Source organism: Plodia interpunctella, chromosome 7 (assembly GCF_027563975.2).
Source record: "Plodia interpunctella isolate USDA-ARS_2022_Savannah chromosome 7, ilPloInte3.2, whole genome shotgun sequence".
Lineage (NCBI taxonomy): Eukaryota > Metazoa > Arthropoda > Insecta > Lepidoptera > Pyralidae > Plodia > Plodia interpunctella.
Window position 1 is genome coordinate 6,243,162 of NC_071300.1, and position 13,926 is coordinate 6,257,087.

The 13,926-nt window shown below is 32.8% G+C and overlaps 1 long non-coding RNA gene across 1 annotated transcript; it reads right to left on the reverse strand.

Moving 5' to 3' along the window:
* Nucleotides 1–4,264: 4,264 nt before the first annotated feature.
* On the reverse strand, nucleotides 4,265–8,973 carry LOC128671254 (uncharacterized). The gene is made up of 3 exons (XR_008404824.1): nucleotides 8,784–8,973; nucleotides 7,374–7,450; nucleotides 4,265–4,391 (listed from the first exon to the last, which is right to left on the reverse strand). It is a non-coding gene; the product is annotated as an uncharacterized LOC128671254 (long non-coding RNA).
* Nucleotides 8,974–13,926: the final 4,953 nt, after the last annotated feature.

The window sequence follows — 13,926 nt, forward strand, 5'->3', positions numbered from 1 at the left end:
GACAATTATGTTTTTTCTTCCAAATCACATTTCCCACTAAATTTCAGTTCTCCTTTATAAAGGTCTAAAGGCGAAAGTTTGTGAGTATGTTTATTACTTCTTTACGATCAAACAGCTGGGCCAATTTTTATGAAATTCTGTATTAAGGTTAGATACTTTGTATGTATTTAGTTAAAAAGTACATCACAGGATGCAACTATTAAACTCATAAACAGCAAATTATTTAGTTTTATTTATTTTTAATGATGTCTTTCGTTTCTCTATTTCTTCTAACGGTAGCTGGGGAGAGAATGCTTATAAATTTCGTCATTTGATTTACACTCGCAAAAATAACTCGAATAAATCGATTACAATTTAATTCCGTTGTACCTAATCTAAGTATTTACTTATCTTCTACTTAGCTTAATTCGCTAAATCTGTGAGGACCAATACAACGCGACCGAAACAGCATTTTCTTTGACGTCATACAGGACCTTAGGTACTGACATTTTAGACCAACTTTTTCTATCATTAGCGGGTCCATCCAGACTTGTGAGTGAGTTTTCCTAATCTACTCTAGAGACTAACGGCTCACACGTAAGTAGAATGTTAACAAGCCAAATTCTATTGCCGACGCTGCAGTGCCATAACAAAAACAAAGATCAAAATGCTAATCTCCGAAGTTAAGAATGTGAAGATTATGGTGATTAAAATTTTCGGCCGCTTCCAGTAGTAGGTATCAAGTAGTATTACTAGTTGAACTATTGGTAATTTTCTTCACAACAAACTTATAGATTTCCCAATAAGTATTATAATCAGACTAATTCTTATTAGTCGTTCCAATTCTTATTTATTATCCGTTTATTTATTAAATTCTTATTTATTATTCGTAACTTTGATCTAAGTAGACTATCATAATTTCATACTTGTAATAAATAATTTCTACATGATAATTCAAAATGTATACCTACGAATTCATGATCGACGAAGACAAAAATTATGACTTTCTGATAATAATTTTACTGTTGTGGCGTAAATTAAAATGTTTCACAGGATGCTGTGTGCTAAAGTCCTCACGTTTCGGGCCGGATAATTTAAGATTACGGCGAATATCTACGAAATAAAACAAAAAGTGACTAACACGTTTCTACCCCTAACTTTGTTAGGCCCTCTCATTTCACCTACCGTTTTTATTTCACGTACTGATCTCAAATTATTGTTACTGAATACATTCTAAATAAAACCGTAGTCAACTTGTATTTTTCGGTGAAACATTTGAAAGTGAAATTAATAGTGTGTTGTTGGATATTATAGAAGGCTAGCTTTTGTCTCCGGCTGCGCCCGCGTGAATTTCCTATGGGATACATTCTTTTTACGCATCTTTTTACGCAATGCAGAATTTTAAGAAAATCGATTGAGCAGATATTAAAGCGTTTTTATTGAATGTGTTAATTTGTGTTAGTCAATATTTTCTAATTTCGTTGTGGATGTCATGCGTACGTACGAGTATATGGTAAATAAGTGCACATATATTATATTCCTGTTTATTTAGCGCTAGTCTGTAATGTCTGTAATTTTGTTTTTATGGGTAATATAAAATAAACCTTTAATGCTGAATTTTTACAATATACTTATTTTTCTATATATTTTTATTTACATTTTCACTGCCCGCTGTTTCTAGCTTCCCTGGTCCCTGATGGACCAGCTATCTCCTTCAAGTTATCTTCCCAATGCCTACCTAGTTCGTCTTGTTATATTTTTCTTAGATATTGCAAATCAGTAGGTAGTATTTCATGAAAACCTGATATTAAAACAATATTTGCCATTTAAAAGCATTTATGTCGAACAAATCGTTCACGTGCGTTCTAATTGGCCCTTTTCAGTAGTCGTGGATATTTAGAACTTACATAAACATGGTTTCCTTTCCCTGCTGGGCGGTGAATTGGTCTAAATTGATGGAATTAGGGATTTTAAAATAAATGGGATCATATTCCTAACTTATACATTATAAAGTCTCAATTTTAAAGAGGGATTCAATTACGATATATTTTAACCATTTCAAATCCGCTACAATAAATAAGACCGCCTTTAATTCAAAGCTTTAATTCAAATAGCGGATTTTTTTTTCATACATACCACATTAATCAATCGATACATACTATACACACTAACGATGTACCTACGGAATTAAGAGCGGTGCAATCGTATAAATGTATCAGTATTCTTTCGAAATACATCCAACAAAACATCACTTTGAAACCGTAATATTGGCAGTGACGAGATAAATTTAAATGAGCTAAGTCAGATTTGCATAAATCCAGGTGGAATCTGCAAGTACAATGCCGGGGCGCGAGGGTGTGAGCTTTCACTAAACTTTATTGACACAGATGCTGCGCATCTGAGTTGTTATGACCTGTAGTTTTCTCATAGATACGCTAAGTCAATTACAATTTACAAACTTGAGCTACTATTTCACGTGTAATATGCATTATATTCATGGATCAGATTTATTTTTAAATGAAAACCATGTTGCTCGACTTTTCGTCACAAATGTCATGGAAAGGTTTCGAAGTATCTACGTCGACATTTCGATATAAAAACACATATATAAATTCAAATATTATTTAGATTTTCGAATGTACCTAATGATAGGAACTTAATCAACGCTAAAAACAACGCTAGTTGCGATCCAATGAGTGATATTGTACGTAACGAGAATATTTTTTCATTGAGTAAATACTGTTTACTCTTACTGAAAGAATAGTGTAACAAATCTTGGGGTGACTTAACTTGGGGGGAACAGCTCTGTAGCTCTGCATGGTGCTGTATGTTTTATAAGTAGGTAACCGTGAATATAATATCGTCATGTTCATAAACTACTATAGCATCAATACTGCTAAAAATATTCAGTATCGAATTACCACGCAGGACAATACATATAACAATTCGTTCAAAACACGTACAGGGATAACGAACATTATAGCCGAACCTCTTCTATTACTCGTAACGTAACAATCTCTTCGTCAATTTCCATTGCGAGTCACGTCCTCCTTCAAATGAGAGAAAATCTAATCTTTTTTTCTGCCCCTCTGAAGTGATTGGACCGAAGTATAAAGTAAATCTGCTATGGACGGTTCTACAATGCCATTTGACTGCTCGTTTAGGGCACTAATCCAACGCTGCGCGCAGATGCGCTTTCATCGCACAAGTTTTATACACGAATAATGCCAGTCTACTTGACTTCCAGTTGGTCAAAAGTTATTTTCGACTTCTTACAAGTTAAGTTTCAATATCAACTATTTTAAGACACAACAGGTCGAAGATATTACAAAGCTAAGTTACAAAAGTAGTACCTACCTTTGTAGGTATATAAATTCATATTTGTATGGTATATACGTAGTATGTACATAAATAAATAATAGTGCGTTAAAAGGGGTATGTTGTTAAGTTAATGCATTGGTATTATTGTAGATAATAAATTGTCACACATTTGTTTCCTACGGTGCGGTTCTCAATTATTACACACTGCACAATAGCGTATATAAATACTCGTATCTACAGTGAAGCATATGGATAGCAAGCCTTATGTTACTGGATTAGACCTCGTTTGCATAATCAGACCGGACTCGCACCAAATCATGGACTCTGCTGATACACCTTGTGCCATTATACGTTTTCAACAATGCCGATTATTGGGATTTCGTCTTTAATACTGCTATCGATAATTGATATTAAGTGGCTTTTATCCTTTTAAAGCTACAAAAAATAAATAATTTCATATTCAGATTTCAAAATTATTATTACTTGGTTATTATTTAAATGTTAAGTGGGGCTCATTTAATCGCAAATTGTATGACTGTGGTAATGTTCTATTTATATATTTATAATTTATATGAAGTAAGTACAAATCAAGAAGAATATATCATATAATAAATCATGTCAAAAATGGGTCAGTTCTGGAAAATTCAAGTTGCCGTTTCACATATGACGTCACCGTTGCATTCTACATTTCTGGTTCTATTTGATTCACGAGACGTTTTAAACTCGGGAATGTGATTGAAACGATCTGAGCAATCGCCGGAATATTGGCAAAGTTTAGCTTTAAATAGTTGCCGATAGCAATTTCCTCGTCGCCAGCTAACTTCGTTTAAACTATTTTAACGCATGTGTTGTGCACAATTGTACAAGTTGTGGCTGTGTGTAACTACTTATTGCTAGTAAAATAAGGTTAATTCTTACTTAATTAGGGGACTTAATTGCTGCCTTTCTGACGTACTATAGAGCTGCATCAGTGCGCCATGCTTATCCTTACATATTATAAAAAAACGTCCTCTGCCGCATTTGTCTGTCTGCTTGTTCGTGATAAGTTCAGAGTGTAGCAGCCTCAGATCAAACCAGCCTTTTACCGTGTTCTGAAAAAAAAATCTTTGCAACTTACAACATGCATTAAAAATCTACGAAAAACTATACGATTAATTCCACATTGCTACATCCAATTTATCCAGTTTTGTTATTCGCTTTAGTTTTTATTTCCTTGTCATCCATTAGAGATATGAACAATATTAAAATATTATCGGATTCAATGTAAGCCCAGAAAATCTGTTACGTATGTATGTCAGCCAGGTTTATACCCAGGGTTTCCGATGCAATGCAACATTCCTTTGACAATCATTTTAATTTCCTAAATAGTTTATCGTTTGCGAACGGTATTATATTTCTGCAGAGAAAACCACAGGTTGAATAGAAATATTTGTATGATTTGAGCTCTTAAACCATTCTAACGGTTTAGAACTACGTGTAGGATTGTCAACCTTTTATCTTTGCTCCAAATAATTTTGGATGAGTACATTTAAAGATTAGTGAGAGTATTACTTAAAAATCTTCTGTTTGTCCCTTATCAAAACCTGGCGCATAATGTCTTTACTTGTAACTATGTAATTAAAAAAAAAGAATATATTTATTAAAAATTTATTACATAGAGTTAACAATAGGTTAATTTAATGCTATAAGGCAGTCTCTGCCAGTCAAACCTTAGGATCAAACAAAAAATGGTAAAAACGGTGTTGCTACAAAAATATTTGTAATTTTTAGGTTTTCTTCAACAGATTTTTATAATCAAGGAACGCATTCGCCTACTTGATTACAATTTTAAATAAGAGTAGGATAGTTCGAATGTTTGTATTTGTAAGGTAGGCAACCCTAACAAAAAGGCATTTTTTTGTGTGCGATGAATATTTCAATATTCAAAAGCACTGCCACGAACAGATACTGAAACATCAGATAATACGTTCCCTGTTACGGAATCACACTTGTTTAGTAGTGGGTTTCTTAATCAGTAAATAAATTCACGTTTTAATAGATCAACCAGTAACTGGCAAATAAAATTGATTGAATGTCATAAAACTTTATCATCGTTATAAAATTGTCAGTAATTATCATTATTATATGAAATACAAATTCATAAATTAATAATAAATTCGGATTTATAAATTAAACAGATATTATCCTTATTCACTCATTAATTTTAATCTGTCCTCCAAAATATCAAACGAAGCAGCAAAATGAAACTAATTGTTTAGGAAGTGGTCACATAAATGTTAGTAGCCAAAAAATACATTATGCGCTTAGTTTATCTCCCAAGATAACATAGTAATGGCCTGGCAAGCTTTCCCTAATCCTGACTGTCCAAATATTAGTTTTGGCGATATTACGTGTACGTTCTCGTTTTGTTTTCACATACATACTCGCTTTGTTGTCACAGACTGTGTGACAAGCCATTGGCATTATTATAACATGTATAATTAAATTAGGGGTACATTTACTTATAATAGACAATAATTATCGGCTTAATTCATAGCGGTAACCCTCCGAAGCCTGGGTTTGGGTTATGCTTTAAAAAATAAACATATAAATAAAGATTCTGTTATTTGAGTTAGTTTAAAGTTGTTGCTTTATCAATTGTTTATTTTGTGTCAACAAAAATGCTGCTGAACGAAGTATAGGTACCTACATGAAACACTATACATACATGTGTGCAAATGTGGTCATTACATACGAGTCATAATGGAATTTCCGCTCGAAGCAAAGCAGAGCGATATAATATACCTAGCCAGGTAGTTAAAAATATAATCACACTGAAGCAATATACTACATGAATTGTATAACTGTCTCTATGAATTTTATAATCTTGAAGTTTCTACCCAAAACACAACAAGGGGAAGTTGGTATAATCATAACATAATCATGATCCAATAATCATATCTGGGGTCCCAGCACTAGCGTGGGATCGTTTTGCATAAATAGTTTTTTCTTGAAAACGGCTTTACTTACTTTGTTTTTATTAAAGCATCTAAAATAATCGGGCGAAATATTAATAAATTACATGTTTTTATTAAACCCTGACAATATAAATACCCACTTATATTTATACTTACTAGTATAAATTATAGAAGCAAAAGCAATGATCAAAATTTTTTATTTTTTGGAATTGTACCGCAAACGAGTAATCGGATTGTAAGTGATCACTGCTGTCCAGGAACAACTGTAATACCAGGGGCATCACAGGAACGTCTACTACCTTCTGGTTCGAACGTCAAATTGACCGTCAAACATTTACAATACTATTTTAGTAGTAATAAATATCGTCAAGCAAGCACACTATGTTTGACTTTTCTGTTTGAAATGACTTGTAAAAAAATAAAGTCATTCGTTTCAACTAGATATTAATCATTAATAGTGTTCCAAACAAAGGGAAAACTTTGAGTCAAATATACGTGGACGGACTTTATTAAAATACCCGCGCAGAATTCTAAACAGGATTGATTTTGCTTATGGCGGGAAATTTCAATATTGCGTCCCTTTTTAGGCAACAGCAAAAAGGTTTGGAATTTGGTTGTACATCTGTAATTCATTTGATAATAATAGTTGTAATTGGGTAGACGTATTTGAATGCGTCATACATTTAGGTAAGCAATGTTTTTGAAAGATCGTTTTATATATATAAATACCGATTGCTTTATGTTACACCACACATCCAATGGAGCATTACCATCTCCGTGACTTGCAACTCTTTTTTAGAAGACATATAGGTATACTTTTGACTCCTAGTCTTACGGTTACCATACCGGTATTAAACGTTAAAAAGCAGGCAAAACAAATGTTTAAACCAATGCGCACCGATGCACTATAGCCACAAATCGAATGAGAAAGTTGGTGAACATAAAGATGGTACTAGCTACACATTTTTCTATCTAGATGCTATTGAATGGCTTCGTGAAAATAATGTCCCTAAGTAACATTGATATTCATCAGACGTAAATAATAGGTATTTAGGTAGAGACCATAACTACAATGGTTCAGATTTTCCTAGGAAAGTAGGAAAAAATATTTCTTACCAATATATTTATCTAATTCCAATATTTTCTTCTGACATCCCATATTGTCTCATTTCGATGGCTCTTAACGCGTTCATCTATTAGGAACATAAAATAAATAAACCATTTTACTAAACCAGTATTTATGTGTTGAACGCAACGATTCTTACATAATTGGAAAATGCTACGTGCAAGATTACCTCCTAAATAAAGAATTATGTTTCTTTGTAGGAGAATTTGTAAGGAAATTACTTGCTAAGTTATTTTTGATCTGAACAACTTTTTAACTAAATGCTTATTTATATATACCAAGGGTGAAAATGCTGATTTCTATCCCAAAAAAGTTTTGACTTTGAACGGCTCTATGACATCATAGACATGAAATTCATGACATCATGAATTTCTCCTTTAGTTTTTAAGGTGTTAGTAGTTAAACTTTGGAATTGTATTTACTTAAAATATCGCCAAACATTATTAATTATATATACTTAGGCTATATATATTTGTAGCTATAATTAAAATGGCCTAATAGTCATATAGTTTTGCCATTGACACGATAAATAGAAGCATTTAGAGTGGGACACGTTAGGAAAATATTTCAAAATGCATAAATTGAATAAAAACATAGGTTTTCATGGTAGAATGTGTATTTCATAAAATGCAAAACGCATATTCCTATTGACGTTGTATCTAAAATAATTTCGTTTCGATATTCCAAATATCCTCGTGTTTGTTTATAAATATCCAAAATAATTTCAGTGCAGTTTTTTAATAGGTACGTAAAAGTTTGGTTTTATTTAAGTGAGTTACACAATCATATTCATCCATTTTATTGCTAACACGAAATCATATTCATCTAATTTCCGATAAAAATATATACAACAACAACACAGTTCGGGAACCACTGACTACTTATCTCAAGTAACTTCTGAACCCTAAACTGTCCTGTGTAATATATTATGGATACAAATATATACCAAGTCTTATAGTGTGTAATATATTATGGATACAAATATATACCAAGTCTTGTAGTGTATAGTTAAGTGTTTCCGTGAGCAGAGAAACAATATTCATACACGAGAAAACTTATAATAAATCATTTACAATTACACAGGATTCGATGAAATAAAATCAAAATGTTAAATCCTATTAATATTTTAAATGCGAATGACTCAAAATCTACTAGATGGGTTTCGATAAAATTGGAAGTGTAAAGGTATACAGGTAGGATATATTTTATTTTAGTTCCTACTGGAATGGAGCTACGAGGCGAAGCTAGTGTTTCAAAAACTAAAATCATCGTCCACTACTATTTATACATTTGCCTTGAAAACCCCTACTCGATTCTTGCGACATCTCTCAAAACGTTGTCTGGTAGAATGATAGAAATACGCGAAACAAAAACTAATATAACCTTTTATAAGACCTTACCTGCTGGTAAATATTCATGTCTCGTTTCGGCAAAACAAGCTCCCTCAGAATAAACAGGAGTAAACAATAAATTTGTTGTTGCCAAATCTATTCAGGTTATTCCATATCCAACTACATTAATGAAATCACGGGCCAAGCTTGTTTATTAAAATAGTGGAAAAAATGGGAAAGTATAGGTTGCGGCCAGCTTCGGCTACGCACGGATGCAATCATAGATAAAAGAATAATAATTTTATCTATGGGTGCAATATTATGTATGTTATGTATACATACATATAAACCTTCCTCTTTAATCACTCTTACCTATTAGAAAAACCCGCATCAAATCCATTGTGTAGTTTTAAAGATCTAAGCATCCATAATTTAGACAGAAATTATTTTAAAATTTTACATAGAAGCTACTTTGTTTATGTAATAATAATGATGGGACAGGCAGGACCGAGATTTCCGGAACATAAGGTGAACAAAAATGCTACACAAAACCTTCGCACCCCGCAAACCCAAACGATGTTAAAATAAAAAAAATATTTGAATTGATAACCAAATAATTCCTACAGATTTTTTTAAATGCGCGTTGAAATTTATCAGCCTAGAAAGTTTTAAGTGAGGTTTAAACCGGTCTAGTTTCCTAATAAAATGCAAATCTCCGTTTTAGAGGAGGTTACTTTAAACAATATTTTTCTGTAATAAAAGTTAATGAATCGGGTTTCTGCGGATTTCTGCGCTTTCTGCGGATCTCTTATCTTAAAGACAGAGACAGAGTTGCAAAACTCGGAAGCCACGTTTTCAATAGTTGTAGGTATTTAAAAAAAAACGGTCATATTTTTGCCAGTCTGCATTATAAATACATATTTCAAAAAAAGAACACTAATGCAAACAAAATTCTAAAATTCACATTTATATTTCCACCGGCTTGTAATAATTCCCCCAAGGGGAACAATGGTTTTTTATTCAGTTATGTACTTTCACGTATAAGTTCAAAGGTGTAATTTGATTCTTTCAGATTCATAGATTGCCGTACAAAGGACTATTAAAATGAGGTATCACCTGGAGTTTACCGTGACCAGTTTATCAGTTAATGTTTAGGAACAGGAGGGCTGTAATCTATAGATTCAATCAACACCCGTTTGGATGGTCCCTAAGGCGCAATCGGGTTATCAATCAAATTAAGCCCGGCGATTTATCGTTAGTGAGTTACTTCGGCAGCCCTTAATGTAGTGTGTGCAATCATGTGTACCCAAAGTCGCTCAGCCTAATCGTCCAAGGCGGGGACTGTCTGCTGACATCGCATTAATCACATTATACCACTAATATTATAACTTACGTTAACGTAACTTCTTCACGCTCAAACGGCTAAGCCAATTTTTATGAAATTTGTTATTGAGGTAGCTGATATCTTGGATTAACATATAGGATTTTTATCCCGAAAGTACGTTTCCATAGGACGAATTTCCGTACGATTCCCATAGGATTCTGTGGTACATTAGAATGGAATCAGGAATCTCTGTTTTATTAATAATAAATGAAATAGTATTTAAAAAAATAAATAATGTAAAAATATGTCTGAAAATACAATGACTGTAACAAAGGATAATAAAATTGCGGTACTCAATATTAACGAGATTGGGAGAGTGGGACACAACTTTCATAATAAAAAGGCTTACAAATTTACCCTCCTATAGAATTTCAGTTGGTCCATTTCTAGATAGTTCTCATCTGTAATTTATTAAATGATTATTCATTCATAAATAATGTTGTAGAATAATACAATTTCGGGAAAAATAATGATATCTTACTTTGTTTTTTGTGGCACGTGTTAGTAATTATAAATCGGCCATGGCAACGATTTTTATTTTGAACTCTTTCGCAAATGACTCAACTATTATCTAAGGTCGCCGGGTCCAGGCGAAATAAATAAATAATGATTATTTATGAATAATATAATAGTTGAATTGTGTCAAATGGGCGACGCCACGCGCGCGTCCCTTGTTTACGTGGTGTTATCAGTTATCAGGCGCCGCCATAGGGCTGTCTGCCGATATCTCGACAATAACAACATAATTAAGGTTAGGTCAATTTACTAATGATTTTTAAATATAAATTTTCGTTACCGACCGCATTGGAGATTTCATAACGGACGATTCGTATCAGATCTACATTGGCAAGTTTCTTGTCACTGGTTCATATATATCCACCCATATCCTCCCGTGGAAGTTCTACCAGGCGACTAAAGAATAAGCAAATTCTTGATAACATATCAGTTATTGTTGCTTATCGGCAACAATAGCTTTCTCAAAGCGACGTCATTTCTCTGTAGGCGGTCACTTGTAAAATCCGGCTGTGGTCATCAAAAAAGATCTATTTTTCAAGCGGGTTCTTGACTTCGGGTCGTCGGAGCCAGAAATGGAAACTCCTGGGATGAGAGCGATTGTCCAGGCCATGCAGTTTTGAATGTATGCACTATGCTATACTTTGTGGTTTTTACACTCTTCGTGGAGGGCATTCCCATATTGACAGTTATAAATATTAATCAGGCTCTAATCACTGGCTTCAACAACCTCCCGCCTCTACTAATGTAACCCGCCCAGCAGCTGTTTCTCTGCATCTTGCCTTTGACTGAGAAACTATATGTCAACAATATTTCGCTCATAAGTGCAAGAAAGAGAAACACACGAGTAGAAACGAGACAGATCGCTGATATCTTTTATCTCTTATCATATGTTGTATTTCGCAACGCTTATGTTACCGCTTTATGTTAGGTAATAATTTAAAAAATTATAGGATTTCCACTTTATCCATTGTCTATAGTTTTCTTTGTCTCTGTACCTCGCGAACTAACCTACATATGTAAATTAGCACTTAAGTTCTAAATATTTTTATCTATAATATTGAAACTTTATTCTGCGCCGGTAAATAAATTTATTTGGCTGCTTGTTTTGTTTGTTTGCAAACTCTTTATTGCAGAAAAAAAAACAAACATAAAAATGATTTCTTTCTGAAAGCGCGAGAAGTTAATATCTTGTTACTAGACGGATTTCTTGTATGACCCCTACATTCTAATTATAGAATGTTAAGTTCCGTTCTGTATCGTTATCTGTGTTGCTATGTGCGCTGACATCTTTGTATAGACCTCGGAATGAGGTGTTTACTCTCTAATTATTTAAAAATATTTACGTCTTTAAGTACTGGGTGGTTATTGAGTAAGTACTGTTGACTTGTTTGGATCATTTCTGAGGTCAAATATTAGATGTTTTATCATAGCATAGATTGGAAAAGTCTGCACGACTCTTCGTGCAGGGACTTCAAATCTATGAGTATAAATATTGGAAAATAATAATTGTTTATAATATAAATTTATATTGTTATAATATTATTAGTTTTGCATTAAAGTGAAAAGAAATACGAAATACTGATATGAATAGTAGCACCAAGAGTTGATGTGCAATTAGGAGATTATTCTACTCATAACGACAAAAATGGGTGTTAGAGTAGCTATTTAACAAAACTATTTATTTGTATATTAGATATTTATTGCATATCTATGTAATCCCACGTACGTGCATGGGATTACATACTATTCCATCCAGTGATTACCACGAAGCCTTAATTACCTAATCCGTTAACTATTTGTCACCATCGACCTGTTGTTACACGAGTTGATAGACTTGTACAGAAATAATATGTGTTACTAACCAAGATGGCAATAATTGTAACCTAGCATGCCCGCTGCTAGAGATGTCACCGAGTTTACTACACGTGTTACACTCTACACGTGCTGCTAAGGTCGTCTATGATAATGATTAAATATAATATTGAGTAAAACAATAATAACATGTAAAAACGAATGAAGTGTGTGTCATATGAGGAAAATCCGATGGGTGCATTTCACATTTAGACAGGAATCATATGAAATTGGCGGTCACACAAAACTGTCTGTATAAATTAGCAAATTAGTCGTATCATTCTTGTTGTCGCCTGTACACATCTGGGATTCCCGTGTTACATGATGCATAATGAACTGGAAATGACTTATAGACTTCCTTCTTACATTTTATTTATAATATAATAGTTGTCTATACTATGAAATTTCTTGGTTTTTCTTTTCGTTTCGGTAGCTTGAAACCCGTCAGGGGGCTATGTATTGTGGGTAAGGCACAAAAGCCATATGTACCTAAATATTATAGGTAGGAGCAGATATTGTTCCTTATTAGGGGTTACTTTAGCGATATATTGAAGTTGTATCTAGTTTATTATATGTATGACTAGCGGCCAGCCCGGTTACACAAGGGGGAAAACATTTGCATGGTTTATACATACAAAGCTTCCTATTGAAACACTAAGCTATTTTAAAAAAATCGCTTCAATATCTATTGCGTAGTTTTAAAGATCTAATCATACTTAGGGACAGACAGTCAGTGGGAAGTGACATTGTTTTATACTTTGTAATGGTGGCTTTATTTGTTCTACTATATTAAGTAAGTATATTTTATTTTTGCTTTAATTAATATTATTTGTATTTTATTATTTGTATATATATGTTTTGTTGTATAGGTCTACATATATCATAATATTATTACAACCTTGACATTATTTTGCTTTGATCTCGTGTCAATGATAGCGCTTTTGATTTAATAGGTTTTTTGTTGGTACTGAGTGGAGTTTAGATTCTAATTCTGCAATATCTACAATCAAATAATTTATATATATAATCAAAGTGATATATATTATTTACACATATGGATATCTGAAACTGGAAATTGGGGTATATTTTCACCAATTTTAAATACTTTTATATATTGCCGACAAACTTGGATCCATCATACAACATATAAAATTTCCAACCCTTATTTCACCAATCTAGATGATGAATTTTTAACAGGGTGTGAAATTGTATATCTCTCTATAATTTTTCTCTTCGAATAATCGTAAAAAAGTCTTTATAATTTAGTTACGTGTAAACAACAAAGATTTATTTAGTAGTAAAAAAAATATTCGAGACTCGTGGCGCTTATAACAAATGTGGTGATTGTATGCTAATACTGATTAAATGCTTTACACAATATGTATTATGTGTATTTTGAAAATTTTAAGCACAACCAATGTGTGGTAGATGTGTGTAATACAAAATTACAAAACAAGGCCT